This window comes from Labrus mixtus, chromosome 14, assembly GCF_963584025.1.
Source record: "Labrus mixtus chromosome 14, fLabMix1.1, whole genome shotgun sequence".
Taxonomy (NCBI): domain Eukaryota; kingdom Metazoa; phylum Chordata; class Actinopteri; order Labriformes; family Labridae; genus Labrus; species Labrus mixtus.
This window is the reverse complement of record NC_083625.1, coordinates 10,041,664-10,061,724: the sequence shown is the minus strand read 5'-3', so window position 1 is coordinate 10,061,724 and position 20,061 is coordinate 10,041,664. Positions and strand designations below refer to the sequence as shown.

General features: G+C 39.0%; 1 long non-coding RNA gene across 1 annotated transcript; it reads right to left on the bottom strand.

Moving 5' to 3' along the window:
* Window positions 1-19,126: 19,126 nt before the first annotated feature.
* On the bottom strand, window positions 19,127-19,799 carry LOC132987963 (uncharacterized). Its single transcript, XR_009675766.1, has 2 exons — window positions 19,481-19,799; window positions 19,127-19,277 (listed from the first exon to the last, which is right to left on the bottom strand). It is a non-coding gene; the product is annotated as an uncharacterized LOC132987963 (long non-coding RNA).
* Window positions 19,800-20,061: the final 262 nt, after the last annotated feature.

Genomic DNA, 20,061 nt, shown 5'->3' with positions numbered 1-20,061 from the left:
TTAGGGCCAGGAGAGGGAAAGGCTCCAACAAAGCTCATATTTGTTCATAAGGATGTTTGAAGGAGTTTGGCAAAGTGACCAGAGTATACAGAGACTTGGAGAAAGATGGAGTGAAGTTAAGGCCACAGTTAAAAAAAAAAAAAAACCTAGAACAGGGCAGATCTGGTTCAGAACAAGAGTCATGTGATATCATTGGATGCCTGTTCAAAAGCATATTTTATCTGTTTTGGCCTGCCGCATGCTACAGAAAAGACTCCCTGCTCTCACAACTGCTGCAGCTATTAACAAAGCTTGCGTGCGCAGAATGTGACAAAATAAAGACCCAAAATAGTTTGTTTCAACAGTCTGAACAACAAGTTGATTGATTTATTTCTGCTTCTAAAACATCCTCTGTACTGAAGAGTGTTTCAGTTTAAGCATTTAAAGCGTGACGACCACCAAACAAGGGTTTACTCATCCTTACTTTGTCAAATGCATCTCAACCGATGTAGAGATATGACCTCATCATGTGAGCTGGACCATGCAGTCTACATCCTCCAAGGTCCTCTTCCACTTAATGGTTCCTAATTGGCATGCACAGAGAGACACAAAGATAAATTTGAAAACACATTTGGACAGTCTCAGTCAACATAGTAAACAAGGTTATGTCTAGACTCCACACTGATAAGAGTTTGAGACGGACAGGAGCCACTGATAATGTGCTGTGTGTGTTTTTCAATTTTTAATGCGACTTTGGAGTTTCTAATGGCAGTCATGCTTCTTTCTAAAACAAACTCTCTAAACTTAATCTGAGGCTAATCTGAGGGTAAGAGTTCTTATTCAATCCTTATTCAATTATTTAATCTGGCTTCAGAGCACACCACAGCATAGAGACCGGCCCTCATTAAAATCACAAACAACCAACTCATTGCTTCTGACACTGGCCACATCAGCACCTTCATTCTCCTGGACCAATCCACAGTCTCCCACACTATCCACCTCAAACACATGTCTGAATACCTCCGCCTCACTATTGCAGATTTCTCCTGGTTCCACACCTACCCCAACAACAGGAAACAGTTTGTCACCATTAATGGTTCCAGTTTCCTCCCTGGCCCCTATCAACCAAGGCGTCCACCAGGCTTCTGTACTTGGTCCCCTCCTCTTCACCTTCTACATGCTTCCCCTTGGTCATCACCTGCAACTATGGTTTTAGCTTCCATTGCTATGCTGAAGACACCCAATGACAAAAAAAAATATTTTGTAATTTCACAAACAAGGTTGGCAACACATTTGATACATCAGTACTTTACATCAGACTTTAAAAACAATACAATCTCCATTATTTTGATTATAAAATAGTATCCTAAAGTACAGAAACTTAAAAAACATGCAAACCCTCATTCATATTTTCAACCAAAAGCTGCCACGAACACAAGAGAGAGCACTGTCTAAATTGTACAAATACATTGGTAACGTTTCAATATAGGAGTTTGCCTGCAGTTTTGGGAGATTAAAAACAAGAAATTACCCAATATATGTTGCCTAGCACGCTTATTTTTGTTGCTGTGATATTAAAACAGGTAGTCATTTGGTTTTTACTAGTATCATACTTAAGTAAAGAATCTGGTACTGTGACACCATAATTCCCAAATAGTACTTTAAAATGTGTGATTTCCTGAATGAGGGAATGAAACCTTTATTGCCCCTTGGGGAATTTGTCTTGCACCAAGAGCATTATAACATTAAGACAAAATACATCAACAACCACACTGGATAGCCCATAATAACATGAATACAAAAAACTATTAAAATACATGAGTAAAATATATCGTTTATATATCATATACATTAAATATATCAAGTATCGCATGATTACACATAAGGGGTGTGAAGTAGCAGGTTGATTAAAGTGCAGAGTGCCAAGCTCAGTATAATCAGAGCTTATTATGAAGCTGAATAACCACAAAATGTTGATGACTCCTCTTGATGCCAGTGGTGATTATTAATTTTGAGGTTCAATTTAAGACTTTCTCCCAGACCTCATGTCACATACCTACAAGCTAGCCAACAGTAATGGTGCAGTTAAACAGTACTGCTGTTTTGAATTTCTCACACTCAGCTCTATTGGTTGCTGTAAAAGCAAATCAATATCCATGACTTAGCCCTCCCCAGCATTCAGTTTCTTTAAGGAAACAAATAAATAGGCAAGATCAACTAGTGTTCTGCCAGCTGTCGAGGGAACTTTAAAATGAATCATCTTACATTCATAATAGTGAAAGGAGTAGTATGTGTGATGTCATGACTTAAACGCACCAGGCTTAAGTCGTGTTTTGACCAGTGTGTCTGTCCTCAGAGGCTTTAACTCTCTCCTCCCCCGGCTGCTTGGCAGTCAGCAAGGCCCAAATATTTACAGCGCCTTGTCTGCCATCTAAACACCCCTTTCTACATGACATATTTATTCAATTATGCTTCATTTCACAAAGACAAAAAGAGCACTGCAGGTCTTGGCCAAGTTGTGAGCATTTTCCACCAACAACTGTGCAGCCTCCATGGCTTTGATTCAAAACAGACCCAGAGAAACTTTGGATTCATGTATGACATTTGTTAAATGCTAACTGTAAACCATTTTGACCGGTGAGGAAATCATAAACACTAGTTCTGCACGATTCAGGGTCCAGGTACAGTAGGCAGTTTGGAGCCAAACAGCATAGTGAGGTGTTTCTTTGGAACAAAACCTTTGGTTTAAAAAAAATAAATAAACCCTGTATGAGCTACCTGTGATTACCCACCACAAAGGAGGTATTTTCACATTTACAGCCTTATTTCTCTTTTATTGAATGTTAGATTTTTTCCCCCCGTGCATACCCTCCACATGTTTATGTAAAGTAAGGCCACACAAAGCAATCCGCCATAAAGATATTTACAAGTGTTCCTAATGTTTTTTTTACATCTGTAGACTGACAAAACCGGGTTTGTGCTGTGGAAATTACATTTTTACAACGGCTATTATTTGTGCATTATTTCTATTAAATAATAGCGATCGGGTGGGGTGACTATGAATGTCCAGAGTAGCCAACACTGGCAGCTAATTTTTCATTTCTTCACAGCATGCCTACTTCCATACGAGCTTGGAATATAATACTTGTGGTTACATGGTTCGGCGAATGTGGAAAAACTGCTTTAAAAGATCAGTCTGACGTCTTGGCAGGGAGGCCCTTTGATCAAGTTTGTGTTGTAGGACATGGAGAGTGTTTTAAGTTCCACCTTTGTGTGTCCAGTATCTGTTTACTGCCGTGGATTTGAATTCTCAAAAGTGTAATTTACAAGTTTTGGAGTGTATGCTTGAGGGTGAAAATGATCTTCCAAAAATGACTGCCAAACTGATTTTGCAATGCAACATTAAAAAGTGTCAATTTGGCTAAATGCAATCCTCTCAGGCTCTGTTACATGTGCCCCTCTTTTGTCTTATGTGTGATCCACATTTTTATCTTGACTGTTTTGGGAGAAATTCACCCACTTCTCAGTCCCCTCCATGACAGTTAAAGGGGCTGTCTTCATGTTTCTGTTCCTGGTACTGCAGTAAAGGAACCTATTATGCAGACAGTGAGCTGCCAGTTACCTTTAACTAGGAGGTTGACATCATCATGACTTCATCTGGCTTGCTGTCTGGTTTTGAAAGTCACACAAAGTCAGACATATCTGTAAACCTGGATGCTTGAGGGTGCTGACGTTGGTTACACAACCCACGTGGACCCAGCTGGCTCCCTTCTCCCTCTTTTTATTTAGTTTTGCGCTCATCATTCCCCCACCCCTCTCTATTGCTTGCCTCCTTTCTTAACCTAATTGTTGCATTTCTGTATGAGTTTGCCTTCGAGGCCCGACTCAGTGCTTTCTTCTGAAATATCACCGTGCCTTGCATAGGCAGTCTGTTTCATGTTGGTGAAGTGTGTCAGGAGCGGAGTGTGGGGATTTCAGGATATTGAGGTTGTGGTGAAGGGGGCTCACTTGTCTCTTTTCCAGGCGACCACTGTTTCATTTCCAAATGTTCCATGCATTAAATAGCTGTACACTTTGACTACAGCAGCTCTCACAAACACATGCACGACATTGTGCCGTTGCCTTGGAGCGGCTTGTGCACGGGGCTTACATGGGGACAGACATGGCCACTGTATTTCCCATCATCCTCTGCACACACAGATAGAAAAGCAAGGTGGTGTGTGTTTGACCGCAACCAGAAAATCTGCTGCACTGCTTAGGATACCCACCGGCTGTCCACATCACAGTGACCACTGGTTTCTGAGCTCTGTAATCACCGAACACAGGACTATTTTAGGGCAATTTGACTATGGATTAGGCAGCAAATTGCCAGGGATAGTGAGAGTTTCCATGGAGAGGGTTAGAGTTGCTCTTAGGGAATAATAAACAGAGTTAGATTGAGATTAGAAGTGACGGTATGAGAGCGACGGCAGCTGGAAGAGTGTGTGTTTGTGTGTGTGTACCTCTGATGTCAAAGTGTGAGTGTTTAAGGAGGGAGAAAAGGGGAAGATTTATATGGGCCAGAACATTAAAAAGCTGAGCAAAGACAATTATTTCAGTCTCTTCCTTAATCACATCCATTTGTGCACGTCTAAGTGACGACTTCTTCCTCATCCTCTATTAATCAGCCGGGTGTAATGACAAGCTTTCACAGACATAAATGTTTACGCTCTGTCAAGCTCACACATGTGTTACTTGTCCCCAAGTCTCTCCAACTGCTAAAATTCATGACAGAGTTTGTGGGTAAATCTGTCATGGAATTAGGCTCAACCCAACACTTAGCTCTTTTAATGACTAGAAATATGAAAATTCTGTCAGACTATCTTAAACGCGCCATCATGTATTTATTAAAAGTGATTCCCATCCCACTGAGAGATTGACATCGAGTTTGCATTAGCTGCATAATGCATACAGAGAAATATATAGATAGCACATGTGCAATCTTTTAAAGTCAAATAAATAAACTTTAAAAAAATGTGCTTACAGCAAACAAAAAAAATGAATACACAATGAAACCAACTGGAAAACATATACTTTCAATATCACTACCACATCCTGTGTCAGTTACTTTCTATCCACCACAGCTATAAAATACAAACCCTCTTACATTTTTAGCACATTTCAAGAAAAACAATTGAAAAAGACACACATCTTCTCCTACTTTAAGTGTTATGAAATTCTACCACATGATGGATATATTAAGTGGGCTATTTTGCCCTCAAGTTTATACAAAGGCATGTCAGAGCTCATTTATTCGACAGGGGATCCAGAGTGCTGGGATAAACTTAGGAATCCTGCATGCAGATGGGATGCAAATCATGCCAAACTGAAGGAATCTGCTCCATGAAAGTGGTGTAAATTATTGAAGAACTATCATCGATGTGCAGTCAATCATCTCGTCACTCTTATGAGATCATTACTGATGGCATCCAGAAATCTTTTAATGCAGGGATTCAGAAAAGGAAAACCGTCTCTTCTCATTCTATCAAACAGAAGGTTTTTCCAAGTGATTTTGGAAACAAAAGTGGGTCTCTTAACACTTGAAAGTTCAATGCACTTAATAAAAAAACAATCTCAGATTTTTCCCTCTCAACGCTCTCTCTGATCGGTCATCAAATTCAAAGTGTTCCTGATTCTGACCACATGCTCTTGCCTTAGGTGATTGCTGCCTGTTGCTTTTAGATTTATCACATTTCCCACCGACCGGCTCAGCCTCTCTAATCACCTCTGAAGCTGGTGCTGCGGCACACTCACTCACCTGTGCTCCAAATGGTTAATTTCCTGAACAACAGAGAGAGCTATGGGGCGGGTTTGGACAACAAAGACAGGAAAGGGAAAAATGGAGGGTCTTTGATTGTAATGAGCTTATTGTGCTTCGCTAAGCAGTACGTCTACGTGTGAACGAAATATGGGTGCCATGTGGGGTGGAAGGTGTTCGAGGAAGCCTAACAGGCCTTCTCGTTTGTTCACCGTTAGATCCATGGATGCAGGCACACACATAAACCTCTTTGATGACTTTTCAGGCACCTCGCAGTGTTTCCAGGTGTTCCGTATAGGCCTATACCGAGTGACCATTAAAGTAAGTCATGACACTGAACACAAGAGTTCTTGTTCATTCAAGTGCAATAATATTTCACAGCAGACTGTATTAGTCGGTTTTAATGATATGAAATGTTGCACATTCACTGTGAAGATTTAGTAGGCAGCCTTGTTTTTTTTAGCCGCTGTGCTGATTGCAGCCTATTAAATAACAGCAGGGGGCTGCGATTTAAAGAGACCCTTCAAATGGTTTGTGGCTCCTCTTGTTCTTTCTTTCATTCTGTCCATCTGTCCGACTGCTCAACACATCTGCAATGTTCACATTATTAGCAAGTTTTAGCTTCAGTTTCATCTAATGCTAACGGTATGTCAACCTCAATGTGATTGTTGTTAGATTTAAAGCTCCTGTGAGTAACTTTTAAGATTTTGGCGACCCCTGTAGACAAAACAGGATGCTTTATCCCTTTGCTGATCTTGTCCTGGACATGTGTAAGGGGTGTTTTCTTACTAAACAAATCATTTTTAATGTTAAACATGCAACTCACAATCAGTCTTTGGCAGGAAACGTAAAAAAAAAAGGCTTTTTTGGCAGGCTGCTGTTTATCCCCTCGTCTGACACCAACCCCCTGCAGCGATAAATAACATAATAAAAATATTAAATCTTGTTACTGATGGTCTGTTTTGCTTTTGTAGTTCATATGGAGTTATTAGTATTCATTACAGTCCATTTTATAACCAGCTAAAAACTTCTCATAGGAGCTTTAGACTGTATTGCAGCAGAAGTTTGGAGGAGGGAAGATTTCAGATTCTACATTACAGAAGGAAAGTCAGCAGTGTGTACAGAAAACCTTAAGGGATGTTGTCAAATTGTGCCAAAAAGCACACAGATATTTGTGTTTTCTTTGCACGAAAGGAGGTCTGCCAATGTGCCTGCCTGCATTTTTGTGCGCGTATGAATGATAATACATCACAGTTTTATTTGGATTAGGTTCTCCATTTTTCCGTGTATCTGTTAGTGTTGGAACGTCTTTTCTGGAGCTAGTATAAACCCCACTAGGACACTGTTATCAAGGAAGATGCAGGGTCTCATGTGATTTTACTTCTAAGGTGTGTTTTTAATTTTAGTGACAGTATCATCTTCAGATTCTTGAGATCTTTTGCTCGGTTCATGCACTCTGAGCCACTCTGTTTTTCTATGTTACCTAACTCTTATGTCCTTAACTTAACCCTCTGCAAACTCCAGACACTTTTCTCTTCTTCTACGACAGAATATCTGTCCCTAAGTCCCTGAAGCTGCACAAAGAGAAGACACCTTTCAGCAAGTTGTCAGTTGTTTCACTTAAGATCTTTAAAGTATAATGTCATTGATTAGTTGTTTTATGAAGCATATTTCCTTTTAAAAATTAGCAATGGAGTCCATTTTTAAACATTTTTATAGCCAGCCCCGCTAGTGAGACTCTAGACTGTGTTCCAAATTGTGTTTCTTTGTATCAGAATTCACTAAAGCCAGCTGAAGACGAGAGAGGGCTGAGCTCACTCTCAGTGCAAACAAAGCAATATGTCTGTGTAGGTTCTCGGTTCTCGGTCTTGTTCAGTTGCCTTTTGAATCAATCTTCGAATAAACAAAGCAATACTTTATAGCTGCAAATGGTGAGATTTCAGAAGACAACAAAATCTCTGTTCATCCATTGTCTTCATCTCCTTGAGAATAGTAAAAATAAAACTGTGAACCGAAAGAAATAAAGATGCTCGTTGAGAATAGAAAAAAGTATTTTAGTGAAAATAAGATTATTTTGAGAAACTTATACTCAATGGTCAACATTTAGGGACAAAACTAAAGAAAGAAAACAACATTGACAGTGATATAATTATTTAAAAGTGCTCTCTACCACTAGTCATTCAATGTGATTAGGTTGGACACACTGAAACATGAGATTTAACAAGAAGTGTTGTAGTTCTGCCGCCCAAACACAAAACCATCAGATCGCATTCATTCAAATCCTCCTGAGCCTCTTCATCCTCAGTTATTGTTAAATTTGAGCGTACCCTGCTAAGCCTTCAGCAGATGAGATGGTTATGTTTGAGTGCGAATCCCTAAAAGCATGAATTCAAGAAGAATCAAAATCATTGATCAAATGTGTCTAATCTTGTCCAGTGCAATAACATTTTTTTGTGTGGAAGTTAGGGTTCTTATGTTGATAGGCTCGTTCTCTATTTTCTTCTTTCTCCCTCAAATTACTTTATTGTTTCCTTATTTTGTGCAGGAACAAGGAAGTCTGGAAAGACTCAATCTCTGTATTTCAATTCCCGGTCCAGATACATTCAAGCAGGACTGTTTGCATTATAAGTGATTCCAATACACGTCTTCATAAATATAATGTAACAAAATCAAATGCATATGATCAGAGAAAGCACAAGAGTACTTTTCTCTCTTTCTATTTTGTAGGTCATACTTATTGGAATGAGAAGAAGAATTATTTGGAGCAACCACTGTGCTTGTGAAGCCAGACAGTCATGGTTTCTTTGTACGTGGATCAAGGACTTCCTATCTAAATGAAAGAACCCTCAACTTTTGCATAGAAACTGATTCGAGACACATCTGATCCTGTTTAGTACAGAAGAGAGAGCCTCAAGCATAGCTGAAATATAAAATAAAAAAGTGCGTTTCTTAAGTGTTAGTCCAATTTTTCATCAAACTGGATTACAATCGTAAGACGTTTAAGCGGCTTTTTTCATTTTTTCATTTTGGGTTGTTCAGGATCAAAGTGGTGCATGTTGTGTCTCCAGCTGTGTTTTTCCTCTTTTGACACCATCCGTCTCCTTTGAGTTACATCAACAGGACATCCTAAACTCACACACTGCTGACCTCAGTAGACCTCAGGCCAAGCACGTACATAAACCGTAAAGTGTGTGCATGCATGCATGCGTGTGTGTATGTGACTGCTTTCCATTAAACTGTATCAAAGAAAGTGTAAGCTTTATAAAGAGCTCTAAAGGCAGGTTGTAATTTAACTAAATCTGTATATTGGAGGCGGTGCTGTGCATGTGACGGTCAGGAACTTGGCACAGGTTGTTTTTAACTTATAAAACAGAGGGCAGCAGCAGACCTCATCAAAGCTCGACTACTGTTTCAAACTCCTGCTGCCTGCTAAACTTATTCCAAGGAGTTTTTTCGAAGGTCACGTCCGCTCACAAAACTTTGTCTATAAGCACACACATACACACACAGTATAAACTGGATACAATTAGGCTAAAACTGTAATGATTCATCATTCATTTTGTACTTGTATATACCCCCTATTTTTATTTATCTTATCTAATCTATTCTGTTCAATGTGTATTTTGTATGACCTTACTTGTCTGTGCTGCTGCAACGCCCGAATTTCCCCTCTGGGGATCAATAAAGTACTATCCTATCCTAATGAAATTATGAGTGTTTCAGCCATAGACTGTATACTACAACTGAGACAGTGACCATATCTGCTCTCCCTGTCTGATTTCTGAGGCCAGAATACCCCTTAAGGTGGTCACTTACAGTACTGTATTTTACAATATATGATATAGTTTTATACAGTCTATGGTTTCAGCTCAAAGCTAAGAATAGCATTTGAAACAGGTGATAAAAACTTAGGTAGAAACAGTAAGAGTGTTTTTAAGAGGTGGGTATTATAAGAGTCAAGATTTTGGAAAATATCTTAAAGATTGATTGTTCAGCCCATTAAAAAGGGTGCAGTCACTAAGTGGAAGGAAATATTTGAGCAGAGTTGTCGATGACATCATATTTACAGCTTAAATATAAAAGACCAACAGCAATGGGGTTTCTTTCAAGCTTGCTTATTTGAGGAAGTGGTCATAATAATACTATCTTAAATGTATATAGTGTCTTTCATGGGACCCAAGGACACTTTACATCAGATCACACAAACAACACAAGACATATAACTAAGTCCATAAGCTGAGTTGAAAATGTGGGTTTTCAATCGTTTTTTTAATATTTCCAAGGAGTTCCAGAGGGTGCAGCTATGTGCAGTACAGGAATTAGAAAAACAAACAGCATAAATAGCATACCTTTTCGTCACTATTCATGTTCGAGGCCACCTCCAGGGACTTTGGGCCTCTCAATAAAATAAAATAAATATAATGTAATAATAAAAAAAACCAATGTTCTAATATATTTTAGTGCCCCTGACAGTCATTGACCCTTAGAACCGTCCTAACTTTTCCCGCCTGTGTCCATGTTGATCTGATTTTCCCTTCCTTTTATAGAGTCCTAATTAAAAGATCTGATGATTAAATGATGATTAGGTTTTTTGTCTTTGCCATTAAACATCTTGATTGGATTTGACTATAGGCCTTCATCTGTTTCCTGTTAGATCACAGAGCAATACTTAATAGTATGAGTAGGCCTTAAAGGTGATTAACAATAAGGTCAAATGAGGGTTAACTTCATGTCTCTGCACCATTGCTTAACTTCAGAGTCAGCATGCTGCAAGCTTTATCACAAAAACTGCATCTGGTAGTGGTATCATTTCAATGCCAGATCATTTGGGTCTCAGACTGTACGTTTAAACAAACTCAACACATGCAGAGTCTAAAACTGACAGGAGCCAAAAGATTATTCCAACTGTGACATTTAGTTCAGAAAGCTTGGATAAAGAGTATTTATTGGGATTTTTTAAGGTTAAGATTTGAATAATCTCTCTTGGCTTTGTTTCACAGGGGTCATTTCCATTTTATCAGTGAAACAATGAAATGGATTAAATTGTCCTATTTAAAGCATCTGGTTTCACCCCCTGTGTGGCACCAAGCATATTAGCGCTTGAATCTAGGAACAAACTTGGCATGGTTTTTACATTTCCAAGTGCAGGAAGTTAAACACACTCTCAACTCTCCTTTTGTTCTCTTGAACAAAAAGAAAAGATAGATATTGTCTTCGAGTACATCATTAAAGGAAAGGAGAATGTGTATGTACAGTGTTTGATTTTCAGAGGCTTGTTGTGTGAGTTTGTGCATGTCAGGCTGCTTGTGTTTTTGTAAGTTTCTAGTGTGTGCCTGTGGTCCAACAGTGTACTTGAAACTGTTGGGAGGCCATACTTAGCTGGAAGACTGACATAAATTGGTATTTGACCATTGGTTTCCTTTCGCTGAAACGCCAGCTGTCATCTATTTAGCTTGGCATCATCCAGAAGAACTGACCGCTAGCTTTATATACATCAAGCTAGAGCTCTAAAACAGCTTGAATAAACTGGAGACTATGTTGACATTTCAGAGGAAGCAATAGCAAACATTATGGTGGACTGTTATTGCTGTAATAAAGATAAGTCTTTGGCCATAACGAGATTTTGTTGGATGGAGGAAATGTGTTTTATTTGCCAAGAAGCTAAGCCTAAACAACAAGCTACACCAAACTTTAAATTTGGTTAAAATTAAGGTTTTGTGTTTGTTTGCTGCTTGCCTCTTGTTATCCTTTACACAGAAAGTAGAAGATAATATTTATTTACTCGACATTTCCATACTGCCTACTCAGCTCATAAATTCTGATTTTTTTATTACTTGTATTTTAAAGATGGCCACACTTTTTACATTCTAAACAGACTATTTCCAAGTTCTTTCATTAGTTTGACTGCCTTTTCTAAAAAGACAATTTGGAACTTTGACAGAGGCATTGTTTCATGTACACTTGGAAGTAATAATGCATTGGATACTTGCCTCAGATTAAACTATGTTTATTAGTATGAATAATACCAAACTTTTTTCCTAAGATGAGGATGAAGACTGAGCACAGCTACAGCTGTGAGGGCTGTTAAAGGTTGGCTTGTGATTATTTTTCTGCAAGTAAAATAACTGCAAGGCAGATTCTTATTAAGCTACTTGGACAATTTCATTAAAGGTTAGAGTTTATATCAGAGCTTTGTTTTAGCAAGAATATAATAAAATAATTTGACAAAATTAGAAATTTGAGTCTTGGCTTTTTAAATGGGTTGTCTGTGGAAAAAAGTTTCCTGAATTTGGACATTTAAGACGTAAAAATGTTAAACATAAAACCAAGCAACTGAGAACCAAAATAGAAAATCATTTGTCTTGTCTTTTTGCACAATCCTGCTGTTTTTTCATTAGTTTTTAGTCATCGTATTACATAGAAATACAGATATTGCAATTAGCCTTAAAGAAATCTGCCTGCAGAGATTAGATCTTGATCAGGAGCTGACAACCAATAAATCCATCATGTGCACTCCTGGTTGTCTGCATGTGCATGCATCTGTATGGACACATGTTCCATGTACTGGAAATGCACATGTTCATGTTCATATGTGTATGTGATGTTGCTGATAACTCATAGGGCTGACATCAATCCCAGACAGACATGGGACAGATGTTAGCAGTGTTCCAGCAGACACAAATAAGTCTAAACAGCTGGAAGAAGAAGAGACTTCTGAAGGGAAGATAAGGACAAAACAACCCGCGGGGATACAATCTGTGTCCTGAGACTTGCAGAAGCAAAACGCCTCTGCTTCAAGGCTTTACACACTCCAGGAGGTTTCTATCTCAGTGCCTTACGACTGGAGATGACAGTCAGAACAAAGAAAAGCTCAAGGACGATGCAGCAGTTGCACTTTGGCTGTAAGTTTTCACTTGTTGTAGAGGAAAAGAGTAAAGGGGGAGGAAGCCCTTGGGACGACGGACTATAAATCCACCTTAATATCCCTGTATCCCTTCATCCTGACCCTCAGTATCCACTATATCTCTATATCAAAGTGACAGATACTTCCTCTGTCATGTTTGGGGTCAGTGCACTGGCTTGATAGACAAAATACTAACCTATATCAAATAACAGCCTTTATTAAAACTTTGTCCAGATGTATCATTTGACTCCATTGTTTAACATCTAGGGATTTGCTAATTCAGACAAATGAAAGCAAAACAATAATGTTTAATGGGTCAGTGACGGGGTGTTTCCAGCCAGATTGTTATCTGTGAAACTTTTGACACAAAACCGAGCTGTATATGTGGATTTAGCACTCATGCTACTTATTAATTGAACAGAATGAGCTTAAGCAGTCTAATATTTTCATAAGGTCACCAAATCCCATTGTAAAAACAGACAAAATCAACAATGAATTTACCCCATAAAGAAAATACCATCTCCATAGTCAAGAGGTGATCAGTAGTTGCATGGAAATAATCAAGCCATTTCTAGTTATAAATAAAGCAGATATATTTCTGCAGGAACTAATTTACTTAAGTTTAAGAGCCAAAGACAGGGTAGAGAATTCAGAAAGAACGTTTATAAAAGACCACTTTTATTTTCAACATGATTGGACTGGACTTAAGGGCCTTTCAGATAGGACGCTGCGGGATGCTATCTTAAAGGCCCTTTATCCTTTAACATATCATCACAGTCATCCATTTTTTATTTTTACAATGTGTTCCGAGCATCACCTGGGCAATTGAATTGTTGGATAACTGTCAGGAAATATCTTGATATCGCTTATGCCTTTTAATTAGAACTTTAATGTGGGACATTTCCACTGGCAGCCCATAATCAGAAAACTTGAGCCCTTAAGCACTGCGGAAACATTGCTAATGCAAGTTGAAATGAAAATGCCTAATAATAAAACAGAGAAATCCAGAGCTAGCCGACTGCAGCCAGTAAAAAATAAGCTTGTGAAGAACAGAGTCATGGGTTGGGTCAGAGAAAATCTGATAAATACAGATGTGACTCACACGTCACTCCATCGTGGGCTGGGTTACTGTTTGCCAAAAGGTTTACTAGCCGTGTGGTCCCTGCAATGTTAGAGTGAAACTGGAGAGCTTCGGACTTGACCTGAGATACCTCTATCGGTCAGTTTGTGTGCTTGTGTGTGTGTTTCTGAGCATGCACTAACAAAATGCAATTAGTGTGAACCCACTTCAGACACATGTGGCTATTAATATACCCAAAGAGACAATAAACATTCACATCGATAATTAAGCCCACAGGAAAAAAGAAGATGATGATGTTCAGCAGTGGTGGAAATAAATTAATACTATTGCATATAAGTCAGTAACTGAATGTGGCCCATATATCTCTGTTAGTCATGCCTATTCTCCTCCCATTCCTCTTTGATTATACAGACCTGACTTCTCATCCAGCAGGCTGATTAGTGTGACGCACTGAAGCAGAACCAGCCAGAACAGAGAAGAGTGTATTGATCGTCACAGTGACCTTTCCTCTGCCACCATTCTGCAGATGTGGGGGGTTGTCATTCTTTGAGACTCCGACTCACTAGCATCAGCCGACATCGCAAAGGACAGTAATACTGCTCTGCACAAATGACATTCATTGACTTCCGAGCAATGAATTGTAATCATTGTGGTCTCAGTGGGATAGTAGCAAAGTACAGCAACCCTTAAGCTCAGTCCTCCTAAGTAGAGGTTGGATAAAAATCAATATAACTCACCATGTTGATAGAAAATGAAGGCCTAGCATCATGAAAGAGTGCATCAATTCATAAACACAAGATTAAGAAATACGTGTTGTTTTTTATGAAGAAATGTATATTGATGGAATTGATATGTTGTCTTTAGGTGATATCACCAGGAGAGACTCACATTTATTTGTTATGCAGATGATACTCAATTATACTTATCAATGAAGTCAGTTTAAATCAGCCAGACAGTTAAACCTAAAGCAAGCGCAGAATATCCTGGATGAACAGCAGTTCTCACCACAGTCTGTGGACTCTACAAAAAAAAAAACTAAAAGCATTTCTCTTTAAAATAATTAATAGTACTGTCTTTCAATTGACACATGAATTTTAGAGATGTAAATTAAATCTGCTTGTTGTTTCGTCACTGTTAAGTTGTTGTTTCTTGATGCTAATTTTTTATTATTTATAATGCAAAGCGAGTTCAGCATACCCAGGGTACCTTTCAGTTATCTGGCTTCATTGACCCTAACAAAGGAGATCTCTATAAGCAGTCGTATGAAGCTGGTTATAAACTTGACAAGACAACCCAGGGTTTCCATGAGCGAGTTCACATAAAAGAGGCGATGTGACCTTCATATAAACTATCAGTATCATGAAAAAGTCTGCCATCAGCAGTTCACTATACTGTACAAACTCAGAGCAAAAATATGACAAAGTTAAACACAAATTTCAAAACAGCTGCTGACACAAATTCAGGAAGAATCAAAATCACTTTATCATCATTACTTCATAGTGGTTCTGAATATGATGACTCTTGTTCGTTCACTTAAATATTTATTTTCTCATTTGTGGAATGTCGGATAGTTAAAGACATTATATTTCAGCTGCAGCTCTGGCGGTATCATATCGAGCGGTATGAGGCTTGTTAAAATAAAGTCTATTTAAGACACCAGTCATATCAATATGACAAACTGATTCCCCTGCAGACTTAATCCAGGTATCTTATCAATTTGAAAAGGGATTCAAATTGAAGCTGGGTGTTGTTTTGTGTGTGAAAGTATTGCACTTTAGAGGGCAATGGAGTGGCCGAATAAAGATACATACATTTAGCTGAGGCTGTGTGACTGTGTCTGAGTGTCTGAAAGGGGACGGAGACACATAAAGTAGATAAGTAAATCGGCAGGGTGGGGGGAGGTGGAGGTTTAACTGAAAAACCACTTCTGGAGTCTCAAGCATGGTTGGTTGGGTGATTGGTGATGGCAAAGAAGAAAAGAGATGAGGGGTCTGTGGTTAAGGCGTGTGCCAATAGCTCTGTTACAGATCTCTACATTTGAAACAGATCATAAAGAAACAGTCAATTCTCTTAAGTGAAAAAGTGGAGAGAAAATAACGAGGATGTGGAGAAGGGAGGCAGTAGAACTAGCTGGGGAATCGACATTATTGGCAGTAAGGGCTGGGAAAAGACATCTGTGGTAGGAGTGTGTAACCACATGAAGACATGCAATCCAGATGGGACAGAAACAGGTACAGTTGGCAAATGTGTTGATCTCAGTGAGATGAAAGGACTTAACAAAAAAGAGGGAAAACCATGCAATAAGATTCATGGGAAAGTTTAAAATAAAAATTTGATTTCCTTTGCCATGTGGTTATAACTCTTCCTATAGAAAAAGTACGACAGAGAAGGCAGTAATTACAGGTCAGGGAAGGAGCTCCTGGATTTTCAACAAAAATCAAGCTAAGCACAGACACAACCTACAACAACATGAACACACATAGCATGTGGGGAGCACTGGATGATCAGAATCAGGAAAAGACACTCAGATCATCTGCGGTGCATGGCAGGCCTGACAGCAGGAGACAACCAAAGCAGCAAATGCAACAGTGCAACCTTTGTATATGATAAAAGGATTGCTAGGGAGGTGAAAAGATGGACAACCTCCAGCTGAAGCTTCAGAGGAAAACTGACCTTCTAGGCTAATTCCCAATACGTGTCAGTGGGGGCTTAATGCTGACTGAGGTGCAACCCTGCATCCTACTGCTGTGTGAGGTAGGTAGCTAATATAGCAAGCTGTCTCTGAAGTTACCAATTATGCATTACTAAATACTAGTGTATGTAGCCTGGAAGTGCTATTATTAGGTAGAGATGCCTATCACATGTTTAAGCCTAGGCTGAGGAGCTAGCCTAGCTAAGTCTTTTTTTATTTCACACATGCACTGCCTCTTAAATCCAAAAGTTGTCTGGGTGAGCTGCATGTGTAAATGCAGATGGATGCATTTTTTCCTCCCTTGGCCTGGACCTTTTCCTGCCAGCCCCCTCGTAAAAATTTCCCCTAAGAAGATCACTGTAAATAATTGGCAGGAGCGGTGACATTTATATCATGTGACCAGTGAGAAACCAGTTGGATCTCCATGCATCTAATGAAGCTGATCATAACTTTTCCTGCATGCAGTGTTTTCTTTTAAAGTCTTACACTGATGCTGTGAAATTTCCAATTACATGTAACATTGATAAAAAGGCAAAAAAAAATCTCCATAGTGTTGCTTTTCGGCCAGTTAAATGATATTTACACCCCTGTTACGCCTGTTAATCTGTCTGGGATTGTAGATCTGTTAATTTATGATGCATACACACACTCAAAAGACTGTCATACTGTGAACTGCAATCTCTACAGACGTGCTACCAAAGAGTTCATAACCTGCCTGGAACAATGTGCCAAGTGCTGTCGATTAAACTCTGTACTTCCTCAACTGTGAAGGTGACTTTGAGTAGACTGTTGAAGCTGCATCTGCTCCACTAAAGCTAATCACGTCAAAAACTCTAAAACAGTGAAGTATCTGTATTCAGCATAACACAGCACCGAAATATCTTTTGTGGTCAGAGAATCTCTCCGGGGTAGGTGTGCATAAAGAACAAGAGAGTAAATCTGCATATTAAAACCCACATTCGTAGTAGCTGTCTTGGAGTGAAGTGAAATCCCAGTGCTAGCAAGCCTGCTTTTACTGTATGCACACAAAGAATGAGAATTAATATGCAGAGAATCCTGGTGTGATCAAAATGATTGAATCACTCCAGACTGGGACATCTAGTCACTCAAACCACCTCAAATAGTTTTTTTATATTATAGGGATTTATCTCCTCATGGGAAGCAGAGAGTCGAGATAAAGAGAGGCAACTTTCTGGATCAACATCAGACATGGAGCTGTTGGAGATGTGATGTGATGTGGTGTGGTTCTGATGATCACATTGCTGATTCAGGCAAGTTTGGGAAACCAGAAACCAAAGACCCCCTCGATCCCCTGCCTTCACACTTAACCGTACTCCCCTTTAATCCTCAACGACCCCATGCACAACAGACACTCACAAGCAACCACATCTGTCTCCCTCCCCTTAGCTCCTCCTCACCACTGGGAAATTTCGCAAACTATCGTCACTGCTCACCACACCTCCATCTCTAATTTAACCAGAAACCCCACATTTGGTGCAAAGCAGACCCCGTCTCGGATGATCCTAATAATGTGACCTCCGGCGCTCAGAGCTCCATTCAAACTTTTAGTGTCGACCTTACCCTACAATCAGGCTGCAGTCACGGTTTCCTTAAGGGTGGAAATCAAATAAGCGCACATTATGATCAGACGTCATTTGGGTTTCCACGTATGCCAATTCAAACTAAAAGGGAAAAAAAAAGGCACCCACGCTCAATGGCGTGTCTCTGCTTCAAAAATGTTCAAAAGCAACAAGATTTAATTTCTCTGAAGTGAAAGGTGGACTGCCTCATGTTTTCACGCTTAACCGCCTTATTCTTCATTTTAACAAGATTATTTTTGTTGCTTTACTCACCCCTAGTGTGTCTTAACACCCTTCTCACCCAAGTGATTTCTTTCAGCACACTTTAGGATAAGGAAAAATCAATATGCAGCCAACTGACTGGCTGCACATGAAGCATCACGGGTAGGAGTAATCTGATTTTGTGTGGCATGTTCTCTGCTGATTCATGTGAAGGAGATGCATTAAATCGCCGCCGACTCGTTTGTCTTTTGTGGTGGCAGACATTGGTGATATATATGCCTCTCTGTTTCCACTCCCAACACAGTGGTACAGTTACTAAGCGTGCAATCTGATGGGATCCCTGCCAGTATTTCTGACGTCCATTCGTCACCCATAAGACACACACTGTTTGCATGCTTACACACTTTCCTTCGGTTTGTCCTGGAGAAAGGCCAATTAAAAAAAAAAGTTCTCTTCAGAGGACAAAGAAAGGTTGTGAACAGGCGAGTGTGAAACTAAACAAATAATGTGGGTTAGGGTTAGGTGAACTTTAAGTTTAGGAGGTGAGCTGTGATTAAAACGAGTGGTGGGGGAAAAAATCAATCAAAAGGAATCAGAAATCAGTTTTCTTATGAAGAACAAAGACTTACTTCTTAAGAAAGCAAGTCCAGTCTTAACCATTTATAAGACCATTGAATTCAATTGAGACTGACCAGTCTTAACTAGATATCAGACCATTTAATTAAAAATGAGGCTGCCTTGATATAATAATCAAGTTTGTTAGGGCTAAAAATAGAGTCATAGATAGTCCCTTAAAAAAATCAGGGAATACACATCACAGCAACCTGTGTGGTGAAAAACAATGTAAATATATTTGAGATTTAAATATATATTCATGAATCATAACAATTTTATTGATTATAAAACAGTACAGTACACAATCATTCCCTGATGTACTCGTCTACAACAGCTGGTATTATGTGCAGGGCTTTTTATGTCCATGTTATTTAAGTGTCTCTGCAAGACTGAACCGAGGGCGACACCTGGTGGTCAAAATGAATAATTAAAAAACAGCTTCTAAAACACTTCCTGAAGGGACTTTGAATCAAAAAATTTTAACAACGCTCTTCTTTGACACAGATTTACTGTAACTCTGCATACAAATTTAAATAATACTAAAGGCTTAAATATCCCTTAACTTGCAAAATGAGCACAATTTGTTGTTGATTTTTCAGCATACACTTACTGTAGCTTCCCAGCAATGCAGGAAACAGCTGACAAAAGAAACACTGCGTCTGCAATACAATGAGTTATAGTGGTTTATTGGATTGTATTTAACACCAAAAATAGTTTTGTCACGTCTTTTTTCCCAAATTACTGTTAAATCTAGTAACAAAGTTTGCATTTTTCTGAAGACTGAATGTCTGATTCCCATGAGAATAAAGGTCTCCCAGGAAAAAGACCTGATTCTTGTTAGTGAAAGGTCCCGGCCAATACTTCTAATCACATTAGTGGTGGGTTTTAGAAAAGTAACCTGGACACTCGTCTGTGCAAACGAGGAGCATGTTCACCTTGTCAATGAAAAACAAAAAAAGGTCATCCTGATTATTGATGTTTGAGTGGAATCTCTCAAAAGACATTTCTTTACAGAACTGATTTTGTTTTATTGATCATGTGTTTATACAAAGACATGACAAAAAGACACAAGATGATAGAAACCACACGTAAGAAAAAACCCAAACATGATACAAATCTTTGAGCAAAGGTAAGACAGGTTGAAATCATATTTTAATAAAACACTTTATGCATCTCCCATTATTTCTGATT